Raw genomic sequence first — 21,311 nt, 5'->3', positions numbered from 1 at the left:
AGACATACAGGTGGTCAGCAGGTACATAAAAAGATGCTTAACACTACTAATTAGCAGGAATATGCAAATTGAAACCACAATGAAATATCACCCCATACCTGTCAGAATGGCTATTATCAAAAAGACAAGGAATAACAAGTGTTGGCAAGGATGTGGAGAAAAGGGAACCTTTGTGCACTGTTGGTGGGAATGTAAATTGTTGCAGCCACTATGGAAAATAGTATGGAGGTTCCTTAAAAAATTAAGAATAGAACTACCACATGATTCAGCAATTCTACTTCTGGGTATTTATCCAAAGAATGAACCCCAAGTTCATTGCAGCATTATGTACAATAGCCAAGACATGGGAACAACCTAAGTGTTCATCTATGGATGAATAAAGTAAATGTGATATATACATATAATGGAATATTATTCACCCATAAAAAAGAAGAAATCCTGCCATTCAAAACAACATTGATGGACCTTGAGGACATTATGCTAAATGAAATAAGTCAAACAAAGACAAATACATATGATCTTACTTATAGATAGAATCTAAAAAACATGAACTGATAAATACAGAGAACAGATTTGTTGTTGCCAGAGGTATGGGTAGAGGATGCAAGAAATGGGTGAAAAAAAGAGAAAGAATAACTAACAGAACACTGACACTAAATTCTGGCGGGGGTGTGGAGCAACAGGAACTCTCATTCGTTACTGGTAGTAATGCAAACTGGTACAGCCATTTTGAAAAGACAATTTAGTTTGGTGGTTTCTTACAAAACTAAACATACTCTTACCATATAATCCAACAATCATACTTCTTGATATTTACCCAAAGGAGTTGAAAACTTAGGTTTACACAAAAACCTGTACATGGATGTTTATAGCAGATTTATTCATAATTGCCAAAACTTAGAAGCAACCAAGATGTCTCTCAGTAGGTGAATGGATAAATAAACTGGTACATCAGACAATGGAAGATTATTTAAGCTAGAAAGAAATGGTTATGAAGCCATGGGAAGACAGGGAGGAAACTTAAGTACATATTATTAAGTGAAAGAAGCCAATCTGAAAAGGCTGAACACTGTATGATTTCAACTACAATACATTCTAGAAGAGGGAAAACTATGGAGACATTAAGATGAGTGGTGGGACCCCTGGGTGGCTCAGTTGGTTAAGCATCCTCCTTCAGCTCAGGTCATGATTGCAGGGTCCTGGGATCAAGCTCCACGTTGGGCTCTCTGCTCGGTGGGGAGTCTGCTGCTCCCCCTGCTTGTGCTCACTCTTTCTCTGTCAAATAAATAAAATCTCAAAAAAAAAAAAAAAAGATGAGTGGTTGCCAGGGGTTTGCAGGAAGAGAGAAATGAATAGGTGGGGCACAGAGAATTTTTAGGACAGTGATACAACTCTGTATTCTACTGTAATTGGTGATACATGTCCTTATAGATTTGTTCAAATGCATAGAATATACAACACCAGGAGTGAACACTAATGTAAGCTATGGACTTTGGGTGATCATGATATGTCAGTGTAGGTTCATCAGTAGTAACAAATGTGCCCCTCTGGGGGAGAATGGTAATGGGGGGAGGTTAAGCATGTTTGAGGGCAGAGGAGTATATGGGAAATCTATATACCTTCTGCTCAATTTTGCTGTGAACCTAAAACTGTTCTAAAAAATAAAGACATGTATAACACTTACTGCCTGGCAGGCTTCATCAGCCTCATTGTACATGGATCAGGTGGGGGGAGCCAGCTATTTCTCCGGGACTCCTTAGCTATCAATCTGTGGAGCGGTGTCTCTATTGTCAGTTTCTCCAGAAAAGACTCCTCTAAGCTCTCATCAAGATGGCATTATGCCAGCTTTCAGAGTTTCGAATGGAGGAAGGAATGGAACCAAGGGTCCAACTACTCTTTCAACTTGTCTGCTTGTTTTCATCATCACACCTCACACCTGTGCTTCAGATTTCTTGCAGATTTCCAAGGGTTTTAAAAAAGATTTTATTTATTTATTTATTTGTTTGTTTGTTTGTTTATTTGGAACACGCACATGTGCACAAGCAGGGAAGGGGCAGAGGGAGAGGGAGAGAAAGAATCTCAAGCAGACTCCCTGCTGAGCATGGAGCGCAACATGGGGGCCCATCTCACGACCTTGAGATGATGACCTGAGGAAATCAAGAGTAGGGCTCTTAACCGACTGAGCCATCTAGGTGCCCCTGGATTTCCAAGTTCTTAATCCCCTTCTCCGCAGCGTTCCCTTTTGTGATTCATAACTTTCTGCACTCTGTAATCAATTATGTTTCCTCCATTAGCTTTCTAACTTGTAAGGAATTGGTGGAATCTCTTGTGCTCTAATGTTTCCTCTTCCTCTTTGTTTTTGAGTCTTTATTTAATTTCCATCTCAGTTAGTGTCATAATTAACCACTCTTCCCACCTGCCAGAAATCAGTATGTCACTCTACATTTCTCTTTTTTCCTCACGCTCTCATCCAATTGTGCATCAGGTCTAACTAATTGTCATATTCTAAATATCTCCTGGACAAATATCCACCAATACCATTTTAGACCTAGCCCTCTTCCTTGGACCATTTGAAAAAAAGAGATTGTAATCGAAGTGTGAGAGAAAGTCCCAAAGTGAGCTTTTGCCTTTATGTGTCAGTCCTGATGAGGAGAATATGCCCCAGTGTGAGCATGCCTGGTCATCTGGCTGGTATCCTCTAATAGATCGTTGTTACAGCAAAATAACAGTATTTCTTGGGATAACTCGTTCCTTTCATCCTGACCTTCTGTGCTTATCAAAGAATTTCCTGGAATGAATGTTATTTCTCACTTTCCTTCCTTCTGAGAAGAGCCTGCATTGTACTATTGGCAACTACTATTGAAAAATAAGCAATAGGTCTAATGATTGGAAACCATGGAACCTGATGACTGTTGAGAGCTGTATCTGTTTAACCTGATGAGTTGAGGCCTAGGTCCTAAGTCCATGATGACCCCAGGAAGCTCTGATGCTCTGGGGAAATGCAACTGTTCCTCCTCTCTCCCTCTCCCTCTGCCACTTTGATGATAGTGCCAGATTCTAAACAGAATTCACTGTGCTTTCAGTGTTATCCAATATATCATCAAAAGATAGGCAGCATGGCTACAATACAGGCAATCAAGAAATAATCTGAGAATATCTCATTATGTCAGACTAGTGACTTCTTCTTTAGTATGAAAACAGGTGGAGCCAAGCACACAGACACAAAAATGCACACGCAGTATTATCTCTGTATACGCAACAGGCACATTCAGAATTCATATTTATCTTTGTATCTCTAAGCTGCCCCATCATAACACACTCCTAAAAACTAGGACTCCTTTGGCTCTGCTGGTTGCCAAGGTGATCCTTGCTGGAGTAAACACAGTTTTGCTGGTCAACTCAGACAGAGCTTCATTTAGGACACTTCAAGTCCTCTGTTGGAAGCCCTCCCCTTTCCTGAGGTCCTTCTCCCTGCCCACTCCCTCCCCAATGCCAGGCAGAAATGCACACTGCCAGCTGCAGAGCTGGCTCAGGGTCTGAGGAGCTGTGTGTGGGAATCCTCAGTTAACACATGGAGCCCAAAAAGCAACAGGAAAAAAATCTCAATGCTCAGCTGAATTCCAGAAGCCTACTCATTCCAATACTAACAGATGAGTAGGAGAACAGGAAGGCAAGTGTCATGATCCCACCCCTCCCATTTTCCCTGGCTCCCTCTTCAGACCCTCCCAGCCTCCTCCTCTTCCCCCAATTCCTGCATCTGAAGCAACTCTGATCCTTCAGGCTGGAGACCCGGCATCTTTCACTTTTCAGCCTTTCAACATATGGTCTTCGAGCCAATGAGGGCTATACTAAAACCAAAAGCAATTTTTAGAAAAGGATGTGATAAAAGAGCTTTGGAAAAGTTTAGTGTACTTTCCCAGAAAGACAGCAGTGCCTTAAAACAGCACAGTCTACAGAGCCAGGGCCTCCCTGTGAGCCCCTCTGGCCTGGCCCAGGTGACCAGGACAAGAAGGGAGGCCAACAGGGCCAGCTCCTCTCACATGCCATCCCTGGGCACAATTTGTGTATCTCTAAACTCCAAATCTTTAATTTCTTCTCTCATTTCTTTCCTTTCCTTTCCTTTCCTTTCCTTTCCTTTCCTTTCCTTTCCTTTCCTTTCCTTTCCTTTCCCTTTCCTTTCCTTTCTTTTCTTTTTTCTTTCCCTCCTCTCTCTGTCCCTCCCTCCCTTTTCTTTTCTTTTTTTCTTTCTTTCTTTCTTTCTTTCTTTCTTTCTTTCTTTCTTTCTTTCTTTCTTTCTTTCTTTCTTCCTTCCTTCCTTTCTTTCTTTCTTTCTTTCTTTCTTTCTTTCTTTCTTTCTTTCTTTCTTTCTATCTTTCTCTTCCTGTTTTCTCTGTCTCACTCACTAATATGAAATGGAACAGAGGGACTTACATTTTGAGGTCTGGCTGGCCCTTTGAACATGCTGTATGTTTCTCCTTAGATTACCCCAGAGGCAACACTCAGTCTCTGCTGGTTTTTCCAAGAAATTCACTCATGCCAAATTTTGGTGGGTTTGGTCAAATTTTCACAAGATTTGGTGGAGTTACAAGAAGATGATACATCACAAGATGAGGAGTCTTATCTCCTCCCCTCCTCTCTCCCTCCTGTCTGCCCACCACCCCCTCTAAATTCTTCTCTCTCTCGTGGTGCTAATTGACATCCAACCCTGCATGAGGGTGGGGTGGTTGAGGGGAAGGCAGGAAAGGAGTTAGGCTAGATTCTACCCCAAATTTATATAAACGTATCTGTGGACATGCTCAGAAAAACCAATGCCTCTTCATCAACACGATTCACTCTTTTTAGAGCACAGTCCTATTACAGATGGCAAATCTTTCCCCCCAGATCAGGATATGTATATATGTGTATCTTGTGAGTAACAATAGAAATCACTTTTGACTCTGGGCCCAAACAAACAAACTACTGTAAGCCTCTGTCTTTTTTAGGGGTTTGCTTCTTCTCCTTGGAGAATACTGCTCTTTTTTTTTTGGTCGGAGCTACTGCACTCTGCTATCTGATGGCTGGAGCCACCTATACGTCTTTCTTCTGACCAAGGGCCATCCTGCTCCCTGGGACCTGTCCAGTGGTAGACCATGTGGCCCATGTAGCCAGGGATATTTTCTTGATGTAGGGAAAGTCTCTGTCTGTCATTCAGGCTTAGGACTTTTGTGGCTCTGGTCCTTAAACATAGGCCCTCCTGCTACAACTCTTGTACATTACTTGCTTTCTCAATTTCTTAATGGTTCTTTTCTTTGAAGGATATCCCTCAGTGTCACACACAAAGATAGCCCTTAATACCAACCTATATGCACTATTCCAAGGCCAAATCCCACTGCCTTGACTCTCTCCTAATTCAGTGTCATCCATGGCTCTTTTTGGTGTGTTGAGTGTGGGTGGAGGGATATAATACTGTTAATTCCAGCTTCCTGGGCATCTCCCAAACTATCTCCTTCAAAGCCTCCCTGTTTCTCCCAGGGTTCCTGTGTCTGTTGGATCTTCATGCAAATAAAATTCTTCAAAGCCTGTCCTGACATTTCTAGAACAGGGCTGTCTAATAGAAATGTAATGCAACACCCACATGTAACTTTACATTTTCTAGCAACCACATTAAAAAGAAAAGGGACAAGTGAAATAATGTTAATATTTAAAATACTATCATAGCAACAAATGGTCAATATAAAAAAAACTTAGTGAGTTTTTAAAATAATAAATCCCTTTGAAATCTAGTATGTGTTTTATATTTACAGAATATCTCAGTTCAGACTAGCCACATTTCAAGTGCTAGTTGCTGTCATATTGGACAGTACAGTTCTAGAGTTTCAAGGGTAGGTATATAAATAGGCCTCTCCCACATATCCAAAATATGTCCAGATAGATCAAGTACAAACTTCTCAGCTGAGCTTTTAAGGCCCTCTGTAATAGGCTCCACCATTCCAGCCAGGCTAGTCTTGCTCGTGCTCCTTACCCCATGTGTATTTCTGCCTCTCTGCTTGGCCTTTGCTATTCCCCTAATGATCCTCTCTCTTTCCTCTTTGCTGTTCTAACTCCAAGCCCACTACAGTTTCATCTCTTTCTGGACTACAACAGTTCCTATTGCCCTTACTCACAGCTTTCTAAGTAACCCTTTATAGATGGGACCATAAAATTTAGAATTTACTTTGATTATATTATCTTTGTATTATTTGGCTGTTATAGAGGAAACTCTTCTCTCCATCAAAACTGGAAGCCCTTTTAGAAAAATATCCAGGTTAGGTATAATACTTGTCAGTCAACCATATGACTTACCCTAGTACAGAACACACAGTACACACTAAAAATGCTTTTTAGTGGCTTAATAGGCTGTTAGATGTAGTTGGGGTTTTTTTGGTTTTGTTTTTTGTTTTTTACCATTTATAATATTTATTCCATTTCCCTTTTTCCTAGATTGAAAACTCTTCCCAAACCAGACATTGGTTCTTTTTTTTTTTTTAATTGAAGTGTAGTTGACACACAGTGTTACGTTAGTTTCAGTTGTGCAACATAATGATTCAGCAAGTCTATACTTCATGCTATGCTCACCACAAGTGCAGCTGCCATCTGATACCAGTGAACCCTGACAGCACCACTGACTATATTCTCTATGCTGTACCTTTTATTCCTGTGACTTATTCATTCCATAACTGGACACCTATATCTCCCTCTTCCCTTCACTCATTGTGCCCCCCATCCCCATGGCAACCATCAATTTATTCTGTGTATTTATGAGTTTGTTCCTGCTTATTGTTTGTTCATTTGTTTTGTTTTTTAGATTACACATATAAATGAAATCGTATTGTATTTATCTTTCTCTGATTTATTTCACTTAGCATAATACCCTAGGTCCATCCATTTTGTTGCAAATGACAAGATCTCATTTTTTTAATAACTGAGTAACATTCCATTGTGTGTATATACTGTATCTTCTTTATCCATTCGTTGGTTGATGGACAATTAGACTGCTTCCATACTTGACTATTATAAGTAATGTTGTAATAAACATAGGGGTGCATTTATCTTTTCAAATTAGTGTTTTCATTTTCTTTGGGTAAATACTCAGTAGTGGAATTGCTAGTAGTTCTATTTTTAACTTTTTGAGGAACCTCCACACTGTATTCCACAGTGGCTGTATCAAGTTACATTCCTACCAATAGTGCACGAGGGTTTCTTTTTCTCTACATCCTTGTCAGCATTTATTATTTGTTTTTTTTATTCTAGCCATTCTGACAGGGGTAAGGTGATACCTCATAGTGGTTTTGATTTGCCTTTCCCTGATGATTAGTGATGATGAGCATCTTTTCATGTGTCTGTTTGCCATCTGGATGTCTTCTTTAGAAAAATGTCTGTTCAGGTCCTCTGCCCATTTTTAATCAGATTATTTGGGGGTTTTTTTGGTGTTGAGTTTATAGCTTCTTTATATATTTTGGATATTAACCTCTTATTGGATATGTCATTTGAAAAAAATCTTCTGTTTAGTAAGTTGTCTTTCTTTTGTTGATAGTTTCCTTGACTGTGCAAAAGCTTTTTATTTTGGTGTAGTCTCAATAGTTTATTTTTGCTTTTTTTCCCCTTGTCTGAAGAGATATATCTAGAAAAATGTTCTTTGGCTGATGTCAGAGAGATAACTGCCTGTGTTCTCTTCTAGGATTTTAGTGGTTTCAGATCTCACAACTAGGTCTTTAAACCATATTGAGTTTTTGTGTATGGTGTAAGAAAGTGGCCCAGTTTCATTCTTTTCTATGTAGCTGTCCGGTTTTTCCAGTACCATTTATTGAAGAGACGATCTTTTCTCCATTGCATATTCTTGCCCCTTGCCCTTTGTTTGCCGTATAAGCATGGGTTTATCTCTGGGCTGTCTGTTCTGTTCTGTTGATCTATTTAACTGTTGTGTGCCAGCACCATACTGTTTTGATTACTACAGCTTTGTACTGTATCTTAAAATCTGTACTACAGATCTTACAGATACAGATCTGTATCTGTGATACCTTCAGTTTTGTTTTTCTTTCTCAAGATTGCTTTGGCAATCTTGTTTGGGGTTTTTTGTGGTTCCATACAAATTTTAGTATTGGTCTAGTTCTGTGAAAAATGCTGTTGGTGCTTTTATAAGGATTGCATTGAACCTGTAGATTGCTTTGGGTAGTATGGACATTTTAACATTATTAATTTTTCCAATTTGTGAATATAGAATATCTTGCCATTTGTTTGTGTTGGTTCTTTTTTTGTCTCTCAAATTACTTAGCACAAATTCTACTAGGATTTCAATATCTAAGTTTAGCCAAAATTGCAAAGTATTTGACAGATTAATAAATGCTTTAGCATACCTAATCTCAATTGATTCTCAAGACAACCCTTTGAGGTAGGACTTACTGATATCATCACCACTTTATAAATGGCCAGTGTGAGGCTCAGAGAAGTTGATTGATTTGCTTGAACTCACACATCAGGGAAATGCTAAAGAGCCTGACCATCTATGCAACAATGAGAAGCCTTGTTTTCCAAATCTGTGGTTGTCCCTGTACCTCTGTCACACCCCATCCCTACTTCTAACCCAAGGTGGAACCAGGGGTTTTGTTTTGCTTTGTTTTCATAATTAATGTTCTCTAGGAGATACTTGAGCACCTTGCCTTGCCATGTTCAATAATAAACAATTTGGGAGCCACTTCTCAGACAATGCTATGTAGGGGGCAGCTCCTTTCTTTGCTCTTGTGGGGAGAATTTCCAAGGCAAGGCATCCTCATAAGGGATCTCCCCACCTGCTTCTCTTCCCTGGCCTGAAAAGAGAAAGGAGTACAAAAGTTGTTAAATACATGTGAATGGATACAGTTCAGTAATAGTTCTATCTAAATGTAAACTTTCATGATTATTACTCCAAAAATCCAGTGATAATAGTTCAGAACTTTGAGCCATATATCCCCCCCCTTTATGCAGAATGCCCCACACCCATTAAAAGCAGCATTATTAAAAACAGCAGCTACTGGGCGTGCTTGGAAATAACTCTTCTCAAGTAAATAACTTGGAATGTTTTTATTTTAGAATATCAAAGGAAGCCTGGACCACATTATGGCTAATTGACTACATATTTCCATAAGCAGAAATGAAGCTATATTTTAGTTATAAGGATACCGACCACATTGTCTTTATTGCTGGTTACCAGCTTTTTAAAAAGAGATGAGAGAGAAGCAAAAAGTGAATTGCACACTGAATTTCAGCCTAGCTTAAATCTTAGCTCTCATTCTAGAACAAGGAGGAAATGGAATGTGGCACATGCATTTTGGTGTAATTATAGCAATTGCAACCATGCTGCCAGGGCCCTACCTTTGTGCAGATCCCTTCTGATAAGGAAATGTTCTTATGGACAACGTTCTCTCTCTCCTCTCATGGAGGGAGCTGGTTAAAGTAGCCTAGATGACTGGAAAACAATGAATTCTGAAAGCTGAGCATACTGGAAAGAAGAGCCACTCCTGAAGTTAAGAAACACTTATAACAAAGTTGATCTTTTAAAATGATTTGTCTAATTGTTTTTGCATTACATGCTAATTAAGCTTAACAAGCATTATTTATTTTGGAACCTCACCAACCATTTCTGGGCTTAACTAGGGGAGAGAAGTCCAAGAGGAGGGTGGAGAATTCCCATTGTGGAGCTCTCCCCTGCAGCCCCTCACTGCCCATCTGTCTCAGGGGAGGGCCTGCAAGGGAAGCCTCACCTGACACCTTTTCCTCCTGGTCCATCTCCTCCCTGTTTGCTCTGCTATTGAACAAATGGCTCAACCAGGGACTTCTAAAACCTCTAGGCTGTGGGTGGCCTTGATTAAATACTCTAGGAGGAAAAGAAGAGAGAGGAAAATCTTGACTGTCCAGAACACTTGGATAATGAGGCTTTCTGGGTGGTGGAAATTTCCCAGATAACTGAGCTTTTCTTCTTTAAGGCCTGAAGTTTTTATGTGAACCATTTCAAATGTCGATCTACATCAAATGTGTCACTTTTCCCTGGCTTTTAAACAATGGACATAATTTAACATTTTCTTGACTGAGTCACAACAATTACACATTGACTTGTAATAGAAATACAATAGAAAGATGACGTCAGAGGTTGCTGAGCCATGTATGATGGTTTATTCCCATATTAAATGACCCAGATTTGTACATATGTAAGTCCTTGCCATGGCTTTTTGTAGTTTTTGTGAAACCTCCCTCTCTCTGGTCAGAGCCCTTACCATGAGCAGTCCTTTTTACCCCTCTTTGAAATTGCTGCATTCTAGAAATTAGAATAACTAGGGTGTCTATCTTGGATGTAAAGTAAAGGTAAATAGATTTTGATGGAGGACACAGGCACAGCAAATAGGACTTTCTGCCAAATTTCCTCATTCAGTTCTCTGTATGGTACCTTCTGGATGGGGAGATTGTCAGAAAGCTGAATTCTGGAAAGGTGAGAGATCACTGAGGCTGCTCCAGGAAGCTGATTTGAAAACTCAGAGGGAGGCTAAGTTGACATATGGATCTCCCTCACAGAATTTATAATAACAATGTTTTTTTTCTGAAGACAAAAGCAACATGTGCCGAGTTTAAAATATTTAAATCTTATAGCTATATACAATGTGAAAAAGCAAAGCCTCTCCTATTATCTCCACCTCCACCACTTGTGTAAAATACGTCAATGTTTTTATCTATCCACATACTAGCATATTATTATGACTTTTTAAAAAGATAAGTTTAGTGTCATATACTACTTGCACTTTACAACTTTATCTCTCAGCTTACCAGTTTGTCTTGACTATCCCCTGAATTCATGCATTTTTTTAAAAGATTTTATTTATTTATTTATTTATTTATTTATTTATTTATTTATTTGACAGAAAGAGAGCCAGCAAGAGAGGGAACACAAGCAGGGGGAGTGGGAGAGGAAGAGGCAGGCTCCCAGCAGAGCAGGGAGCCCGATGCGGGGCTGAATCCCTGGACCCTGGGATCATGCCCTGAGCTGAAGAAAGACACTTAATGACTGACACATCCAGGCGCCCCCTGAATTCATACATTTTTAAAAAATATTTTATTTATTTATTCGAGAGAGAGAGCAGGAAGAGGGGCAGCGGGAGAGGGAGAAACAGATTCCCCACTGAGTGGGGAGCCCACACGCGGGGCTCAATCCCCGGACCCTGAGATCATGACCTGAGCCGAAGTCAGACACTTAACCGACTGAGCTGCCCAGGAGCCCCATGAATTCATACATTTTTACTTACTTTATTGCTTTGAATCACAGCTTAGTATTCCATTAAAGAAATATCATAATTTCCTTAAACAGGTCTCCGCTGGTAAATATCTGGAGAGTACCCAGTGTCTCAACATTGCAGGCAACAATGAAATGGACATCTTTGGATACATATAATTGAGTAAATACACAGGGAAAAATAAATTCTTTTTTTTACTAATTTTTCTCAGCTTTATTTAGGCATAATATAATGTGAGTATTTGACATACATATACTTCATGAAAGGATTACCACAATTAGGTTAACACATCTATCAACTTATATAAAGCTACTTTTTGTGTGTGTGAGAATGCTTAAAGTCTACTATCTTAGCAAAGTCAAGTACACAACACAGTATTATTAACTAGTCACCATGCTGTACATTAGATCCCCAGGGCTTATTCACCTTTTAACTGAATGCTTGCCTTTGACCATCATTTCCCCCTTCCCCCACTCTTCCACCATTCTTTTTTTTTGTGATTTTCAGTATTTTTCTTTTTTCTAATTTAAATTCAATTACTTAACATATAATGTATTATTAGTTTCAGAGGTAGTGGTGATTCATCAGTCTTATATAATACCCAGTGCTCATTATATCACGTGCCCTCCTTAATGTCCATCACCCAGTTGTCCCATCCCCTCTAGTAACCCTTAGTTTGTTTTCTATGATTAAGAGTCTTTTATGGTTTATCTCCCACTCTAATTTCATCTTGTTTTATTTTTTCCTCTCTTCCCCTATGATCCTCTGCCTTGTTTCTTAAATTCCACATATGAGTGAGATCGTATGATAATTATCTGATTGACTTATTTTGCTTTGCATAATACCCTCTCTTTCCATCCACATTGTTGCAAATGGCAAGATTTCATTTTTTGACAGCTGAGTAGTATTCCATGGTATATCTATACCACATATTCTCTACCCATTCATCTGTTGATGGACATCTGGGCTTTTTCCGTAGTTTGGCTATTGTAGCTAGTGTGGACATTGCTGCTATAAACATTGGGGTACAGGTGCCCCTTTGGATCACTACATTTGTATCTTTGCGGTAAATACCCAGTAGGGCAATTGCTGGGTCGTAGGGTAGCTCTATTTTTAACTTTTTGAGGAACCTCCATACTGTGGGAAAATAAAATACTTGTGGAGTTTTCCTTCGTATTAGTTTCCTAGGGCTGCTGTAACAAAGGACCGCAAACTGAGTGGCTGGAAACAATAGAAATGTACTGTCTCACAGTTTTGAAAGTTCAAATCCCAAATCACTATGTCAGCATCCCACTCCACTATGACATCATCTTAACCGATGACATCTGCAACTACTTTATTTCAGAATAAGGTCATATTCTGAGGTTCTGGGGGTTAGGACTTTAACATATATCTCTTTTTTGTGTGTGGGGAGGGGACACAATTTAACCCAGAACATCTTCAGGGCTTTCAAAATTTTAGTACATGCTGCCAAATTTTCTTCCAAAAATATCATGCCAATTTAGATTCTCACCAATAATTGATGAGAGTGTTAGTTTCCCACCTTCTCACCCACTGGATATTATTTTTAAAATTATTTTAAATATCTATACGAACACTTATAACTCATTATTTTATTTAGCGTTTCTTTATTAGTGAAATGAGAAAATTTTTACTTGCTTTACTGAATACTTGCATTTTTCCTGAGATTTGTCTGTATTATCTTTTGCCCATTTTTCTATTTCTTTTTTTTTTTTTTACTATTTATTTACTTATTTTAGAGAGAGAGAGAGAACAAGCTGGGAGGAGGGGCAGAGGGAGAAGAAGAGAGAATCTCAAGCAGACTCCACACTGAGTGCAGTCCCCAACGCAGGACTTGATCTCACAACCCTGAGATCATGACCTGAGCCGAAACCAAGAGTTAGATGATTAACAGACTGCGCCACCCAGGCGCCCCTTGTTAACTTATTCTTAATTATTTCATTTCCTGTTGCTTTTGTGAGTAAGATCTTTTCTTCCATTGCATTTTCTACCTGGTCACTGTATGCAAGAAACTTGCTGATTTTTTAAAATATTAATATGTGACTGGTGGGCACCTGCGTGGCTCAGTCGGTTGAGCATCTGCCTTCGGCTTGGGTTATGATCCCAGGGTCCTGGGATCGAGTGCCACATTGGGCTCCTGGCTCAGCAGGGAATCTGCTTCTCCCTCTGTTACTCCCCCCAAGCTCGTGCATGCGCACTCTCTCTCTCTCACTTGCTTGCACACGCGCACGCGTGCACTCTGCCCCTCAAATAAATGAATAAAATCTTTAAAAAAAAATATGTGACTGGCTATCTCCCTGAATTCTCATATTGTTTCTAGTGGTTTTTCTGTTGTTTCTCTTAGGTGTCAGGTGTATTGCCATATCATCTGCAGTAAATAGAGTTTTGCCTCCTTTCTTACAGTGTTTATATCTTTTATTGGTTCTCTTTTGTAATTACATTATCTAGGTCTTCCAGTAAAATGTTAAATGATAGCCATGATAGAGGACATGCTTGTCTTATTTTTGATTATAGTGGAAATGTTTCCTTTGTTTTCCTACTAATTAGGATGCTGAATTATGATTTGGGGTACATATGTCTATTATATGATGGAAGTATTTCCACATTCCAGTTTGATACAGTGGTTAACAATATGCCATCTGCCAGCTATATACAACCCACTTCCTAGCTCTGTGACCTGAGGCAAGATCTTTAACCTTGCTGAGCTTTAGTTTCCTTATCTGTAAAGTGAGCATGATAGTACCTTTATCGTTGGTACCTTCTCATTTCTCTAAATGAGAAAATGCATGCAGAGCATGTCAGACAGTACTCAGGACATAAGGAGAGCAAAATAAATGTTAGCTCTTATTATTATTGTTTTACTATAAATGAATGTTCAATTTTATTACATTTCTTTTCTGTATCTTCAAAGGTAATCATGGCTTTTCTCCTTTGACTATTAATAGACTCAATTACACTAATAGATTTTCTAAAATTGAATCACCCTGAAATGAACCCCACTTTGTCACAGTGCATTTGTTTAATGGACTACTGAATTCTATTTGTTAGTGTTTTGATTAGAATTTTAATATATTTAAACGTGAGAATACCTTAGTGTGTGGGGTGTGTGTGTGATATGTGTATGGTGTAAGTATGATGTGAGTCTGTGTGTGGTGCTATAGTGTGTGGGTGGTATATCTGTGTGTGACAAGTTTATATTTGAGTAGAGTGTAGTGTGTGCTATATGGTGTGTACATGTGGTATGTTTGTATTTATACAGTGTGTGTGTGGTGGGGGGTATGTGGTGTGTGTGTGTGTATTGGGCAATGCTTGTATGAAGTGTGTGGTACATATATGTGATCACTATGAGGTTTTGGTACCAATCATGTGTTGACTTCATAAAATAAGAAGGAGACTTTTTCCTTTATGCCCTGAATGAGTTAAATACCATCAGAATCATCTCTCAAAGGTTTAAAATAGCTAACTTGTGGGTCCCTGGGTGGCTCGGTTGATTAAGTGTTTGCCTTCGACTCTGGTTATGATCCCAGGGTCCTGGAATCGAGTCCCACAAAGACTCCCTGCTCAGCAAGGAGTCTGCTTCTCCCTCTAGACATCCCCCCTGCTCATGATCTCTCTCTCTCTCACACTTATGCTTTCTCTTTCTCAAATAAATAAATAAATAAAATCTTTTAAAAAATAAAATAATAAAATAAAATAAAACAAAATAACTAACTAGTTAAATGATTGGGGTTAAGTAGTTTTTGGTAGCATTGTCAATTTCTTCCATGATTTAGGTTTCTTAAAAATCCCCTTCTGAGTCAATTTCAATAAAAATTTCTTTGAAGATCATCCCTTCATTCTCATTTTTTAGACACTATGGGAACAACTGTTTTTCATATGATGTCAAATAATAGTGCAGTATATAATTAAAATGTTTTAACACTTAGTATGAAGAGAAAGGGTAAAAAGAGGTGAGAGGTGATTTTGGCACCAAGAGCAGTGCCAGGTTGGTCAAGTGGAAAGATGGACTCCCTGTGAGATTGTGTTCAATGGTGAGCAGTAGTTAAGGACCGCAAGGGACTTCACACCTGAGGAATCTAGCTAGGGTCCTAGAGGATCTGCAGACCATGCTTTTCACACAGCATGTGCTCATTAAGTGCCTGCTGGTTGGGTTAACTGGCCTGCGGCAATTCTGGTGGATGGTTAGTGGCAGAGTTCAGACCAGGACGAGAGCTGTAGGCTCATCTTCCTGGCCTCCCTCAGACCCACCAGACCCACCAATTACCCCTTTGGAGGTGAGGCTGGAGGAAGTAAATGGTGATGAAGGCAAGAGCTTTGTGGGAACCACCGCAGAAGCCATGCCTAGGGAATAGAAGCAAGCCAGGGAGTCACCCAGATCCAGTCAGCATCAGGAACTGGAGGCTTTCAAACAGAGCCACAAGCCAGAAACCAGGGTCTCTGGTTGCAGAACCTGCCATTCTTCCTGCTGTTGCAGAATTCAGTGACTCTCCTAAGAATGGCCTGCCCAGAATCTGAAACCCATCAGATGCCACATCGGACATGTTGCTTTTACCACATCCTCCTGACAAAACTCCACAAGACCTTCAACCTTAAGAGTTGAACTTCAATATAGCTGGTCTGAGAATCCCTCCAGAGAGTGAACACCAAATGCTGAACAACCAGTGTCCCCTGCAGTGTTTCTCAATGTGGTCTGTGGGCCACCTGTCTCAAAATTACCCGAGATAGTTCATACAAATGTAAATTCCGAGGCCCCACCCAGACCCACTGAATCAGCATCGCTGGGAGTTTGGCCAGGAGTCTGCATATTTGATAACATTCTAGAAGATTCTTATTTATACATACTGACATTTGAGCTCTACTGTGTGATATCAAAACATACACAAGTTCCCTAGAAGTGACTCAATGGTGATGGCAAAGTCTGGCCCATATTTAGTCCTTTGTTCATTTATTTATTCAACAAATATTTTTAAAGACTAATGTTCAAGGCATTGTGTTAAGTACTATGAAAAGTTAAATTTAACTAGTTAGTATTTATTTCCATTCAACTCAACAAACAACTAATAGATGCTTGCTGTGCTCCGGGCAAAGCATGAGGTGCTACATATCCAATAGAAATAAGTAATTGCTGACTTCCAGGACATGGGCAGGGAGGGGATCCCTCACAGAACACATGTGACACAGCGTGAGAGGTGCTGCTGGTGTTATGAGTAAAATACATGAAAGCAGAGATGGCGATGCCCTGGCAAAGGTCAAGAAGAAAGATCCTAAACGTTTTCAGAGCTGAGACAGCTTTTGAAGTGGATCCTGAAGAACAAGTAGAATTTTGCCTTGGAGAATGGGCAAGAGGAACATTCTGGCCAGAGGGAGCAACCCGAGGAAAGGCACAAAGACACAAAGATGCAGGGCATACCTGGGTCCAATGAGTGGTTTGGCACGACTGGCCAATTGAGTGTCTGCCAAGAGGAAACCGACTGAAAACAAAGCCAGAAACAAGCAGGTGCCAAATTGGGAGGAAGCATGAATGTTATTCCAAAGTCTAGACTTGGTGCTATAAGCCAGCAGTTCCCAAACCTGGCCTTGCAGATTCCTGAATCCTGTCCGCTACCAGTCGGATTCAATCTGGGCTGAGATCAAAGAGTCTCTTTTCACCGAGGCCGGCAGGCAATGCACAGCCATGGTTGGGATACACTGCAGTGAAGATTGCCGGAAGAACTTTTGGTAAAGGAAAGTCATTATCACAGTTGGACTCTGAGGCAGGCCCAGGACCAGAGTGAGGTGAGTGAGGCATGTAGGGAGCAAAATTTAAGGAGGCCTTCACTCTCAGCACTTCTGTGATCCTGAGAGTAGGGTCTCCTTAAATCCCATGCCTTTGGCACCTTACTCACTGCATGTTAGTCCCAGCCCTGATGTGGGGACAGTGGAGGGACTTGGAGAGGGGGAGGACATACATCAGAACAGGCCACAAGGAAGCCAGTATGACAGTCCAGGTAAGAGAGGTTAGAGGCTTCAGGGGTAGAGAGAAGATCAGGGAGGCCCTTCGAAAGGAGCACCATAAGCCAGCATGTGACCCAGGGCAGAAGCCCGGGAGGCTGAGGTTGACTGGCTTAGGTACTGCAGCATGGGCAGTGAGCACTGAAACAGCAGACATGAAGCAGGTTCAGGAAGCTGATTAGGTGATTAGTTTGGGACACACTGTTTCAAGTTCTTATAAGAGACTCTGGGCAGAACTATACTACCACTTCTTCCTAAAGATATATTCAGGTACACCCTATTGCAAGAATCTCATTAAATTCAACAACTAATTATTAAGCACCTACTACATGCAAAGCCCTGACCTAGATTGCTCTGGGGGTTGTGGGGAGAAACAAAAAGTAAATAAGACACTACCCTGGATCCCAAGGACCTCATATATACAAATGAATAATTCCAGTGTGCTTTAGTCTATATTAGATGCAATAATAGAAGTATAGAGGTGGTACCATAGGTGCCTAGAAGAATTCACAAGATTAATTCTGGCAGTGGGGATTGGAGAAGACATTTTGGAGATGAGATCTGAACTGACTTCTGGATGTAGCTAGAGAAGAGAAGAGCAGAGCAAGCAAAACAGGAAAATTTGAGCAAAAGCACAGATATAGGAAGTGCACAGAGTATTAGAAGACTGCTTTGGACACCATGTTGCCACATATATTTATTAAGCATCTTCTATATGCTCAGAACATTGTTAGTATGGCAGCCATGAGAACATGCCTCAAAGACCTCCAGCTCTGGGGAGTTTAATGGACCAAGGACCCAACTGCCAGACTCTGCAATCCACAGGCCACTCCCAGCCAATAACAGAGCAGTACAGGAATTCTGAGAGAGGCCCATTCCCTGAGAAGATACAGACTTAGTTGATGACCAGTTTTGGCTCATGTACTCCTTAGCAGCTATGCTGAACCTTCCTGAGACTACATAACCTTCTAGCACATTTCCATGCATCCTCCCTTCGCTCACCTTTGCTGATTAGAGGGTTAGATTACATCGCAGCCTGACTCTTCTAGACTTACTAGCAACCTCCCCAGTTTCTTTCACATCAGCTTTTCTAAGGACCCAGACTAAACCTATTAGGTACTATGAGGAGGGAATAATATCCAGGTGATTCTTCTTCACAGTTCTTTGCATATTGAATCTTTAAATACCCTAGTAGGGCTCTGTTCAAAGGAATTTAGCAAAGAGATTTTTTTTTTTAAAGATTTTATTTATTTATTTGACAGAGATAGAGACAGCCAGTGAGAGAGGGAACACAAGCAGAGGGAGTGGGAGAGGAAGAAGCAGGCTCATAGTGGAGGAGCCTGATGTGGGGCTCGATCCCGTAACGCTGAGATCACGCCCTGAGCCGAAGGCAGACACTTAACCGCTGTGCCACCCAGGCGCCCCAAGAGATATTTTATTTTTAAAAATTTCTGAAAAAGAACAGATCACTTTGCACCTTTATGTTTTTGTGTATATCAAGATTACTCAAAGAGGGATGCAGGTGGAATGAAAACACACTGGTGGCCCAGGAGCAGACTCCATGGAGTGGTGGCTGAGTGCAGTACTGAGCTTCGGGCCTCTCGCTGGCTGTTCAGTCCAGCCTCATTGGCTTTGTGCTTTCTTGGGCAGTACACTATGGATGTTTTCTAAGGTTCTCTGATTTTCCAGAGATCACATGGGGTAGTGGAAAGAGGCTTTGGAACCAAGCAAGTCTTGGTTCAAATAACAAGTGCACCACTTTCTGAATAAACTTTCTGAGCTGCTCTTCCCTCATCTGCAAAATGGGGCTAGCACATGGAACATGTGTAGTTACTGGGAGGATTGGAGATAAAGTATGGAGTCCCACCTAGAGCCCCCTCCCTGTCCAGGTCCTGGAGGTCAGCAAGTCTATCATTGGGAGTTCTTGCATCTGTTAGTTTTATCCAAAAGTGGGTTGAGTTTAGCAGTATAAAATGAAATGAAGAAGTCGAGGTCACACTGAAGAGTAATTTAGGCTAAGAATCCAATGTTCGTCTCTGTTATTGCCAACATGAGGAAACACAGTTCAGAGATCAAAATGAAAATCATCCAACAGCCTAATTCTCAGGATTACACTTTCAAAATTCTTCTTAACTTTGGCTATTAGGGCCAGAACCTTCTGCAAATATTAGTGTCACATCTAATAGCACATGAGCCTCTGCTGCATTCTATCTAGTCACAGTTTTGATTCAGTGGACCCAGATGTTCTCATGCCAGGTATCCCTTGCACATAGAATTAGGTCCTCATTCTGCTGATTCCCAGTAGATGCCAGTCCCAGTTGTGTGTGGACTAGCGTGCAACCTATAAACCCCTGGAGTGGGTTGAAGATGGCTGCAAATTCTTTGACACTCCTACCATTAAGAGGTGGGCTCTATTTCCCTCTCCTCGATTCTAAACTAGAACAGTTGTATTAGAGTATTCACAGAGACAGAAGCAAGAGAGCACGTATACCTAAGAGAGAAAGAGATTTGTTGTAAGGAATTGGCTCACATGATTATGGAGGCTGAGAAGTCTCAATATTTACCATCTACAAGTTGGAGGCCAGGAAAGCCAGTGGTGTTGGGTTCTATTCTGAATCCAAAGACCTGAGGACCAGGAGCACTGGTGGTGTAAGTCCCAGTCTGAAGGCAAGAAAAGACTAGTGTCTCAGCTCAAGTAGTTAGGCAGAGAGTACAGATTCTCCCTTCTTCTGCCTCTTTCTTTGATTCAGGCCCTCAGTGGATTGATTGATACCCATTCACATTAGGAACAGCAATCTTCTTTACTCAATCTACCAGTTCAGATCCCCTTATGCAGAAACACTCTCATAGGACACATCCAGCAATGATGTGTAAACAAATATCTGGGCATCCCATGGCCCAGCCATGTTGATACATAATACTAACCATTAGGGTACACTGAAAGAGAAGTTGTGCTTGTTCTGGGACTAACCTTTAAGAGAAACAGCCACTTCCTCCTTGCTCTTTTGGAGCCCTGAGTAGCTGCATAAAAAGTCTGGCTGCCTTGCTGGAGAGACCATGTGGAAAGTCCCTGAGATCGTGTGAAGAGGGGATGGACAAGCCAACCTTCCAGTCAGTGCTATTTCCATTAAGGTGCCTTGAATGTGAGAAAAGCCATCTTGAACCCTTCAGATCAGACCAGCTGTGGCTGGATACCCTGAGCAAATCCAGACAACTCGAAGTGGAGCAGAAGAATCACCCAACCAAGAACTGCCTAATTTCCAACTGACAAAATAGTGAAATATAAAATGGTTGTTGTTCCAAGCCACTAAATTTTGTAGTAGTTCATTGTACAGGAATAGATAACCCTGAGGAAAGAGACTTACCTTGGAACTTGCTTTGTATGGTGCCCAGGCAACCCTAAGGACTTGAAATGACTTGGCACCCTGAAGGCTTGATGAAACTGAGATTTCAAGGGTCTTAGAATTTGTTACCTGTTCACCATCTCAGGGCTCAAGGTATATGTATTCAGGGATATGCCAAAGAATGCTTCCAGGCTCAGTCTAGAAATTGATTTGTTTCCTTCAACCCTAAACACTCTTTCCTCTTGACCAGTTTTTCAATATGGAAGACCAAGGTTGTAGAAAGAGGAAAGAATGAAGTATAGAAAAGAGAGAAAATGGGAAGAAAAGGAAGAGGAAGTTTCAGATTGGTTGGCATTTGCTCAAGAATGAAGGAATGAAGTAAAAACCTCTAGGTGAAGAAATGGGCCACCTCTCATCTGCTCTTTGGAAGCTCTGCCCATTTTTTAGCATCAACTACACCTTACGGGATGAATCAAGACCAACAGCTAATGGCCGGCAGAACTCCTTTATCCTCAGTTTCTTTTCAACAGCAGTTTCATTTATCCAGTCAGTCAGTAAGCACTTATTGAATAATCATGATCTGTGAGAGAAACTAAATATGGCACAATTTAAATGTCCTATTTCACCCATTTGCAGCTCAAAATGAGATCTTCCTTTTTCATAATCAAAATAATAAAATTCT

Source organism: Ailuropoda melanoleuca, chromosome 4, assembly GCF_002007445.2.
Source record: "Ailuropoda melanoleuca isolate Jingjing chromosome 4, ASM200744v2, whole genome shotgun sequence".
Taxonomy (NCBI): domain Eukaryota; kingdom Metazoa; phylum Chordata; class Mammalia; order Carnivora; family Ursidae; genus Ailuropoda; species Ailuropoda melanoleuca.
The sequence above is the reverse complement of the archived record's forward strand: the minus strand, read 5'-3'. Positions refer to the sequence as shown.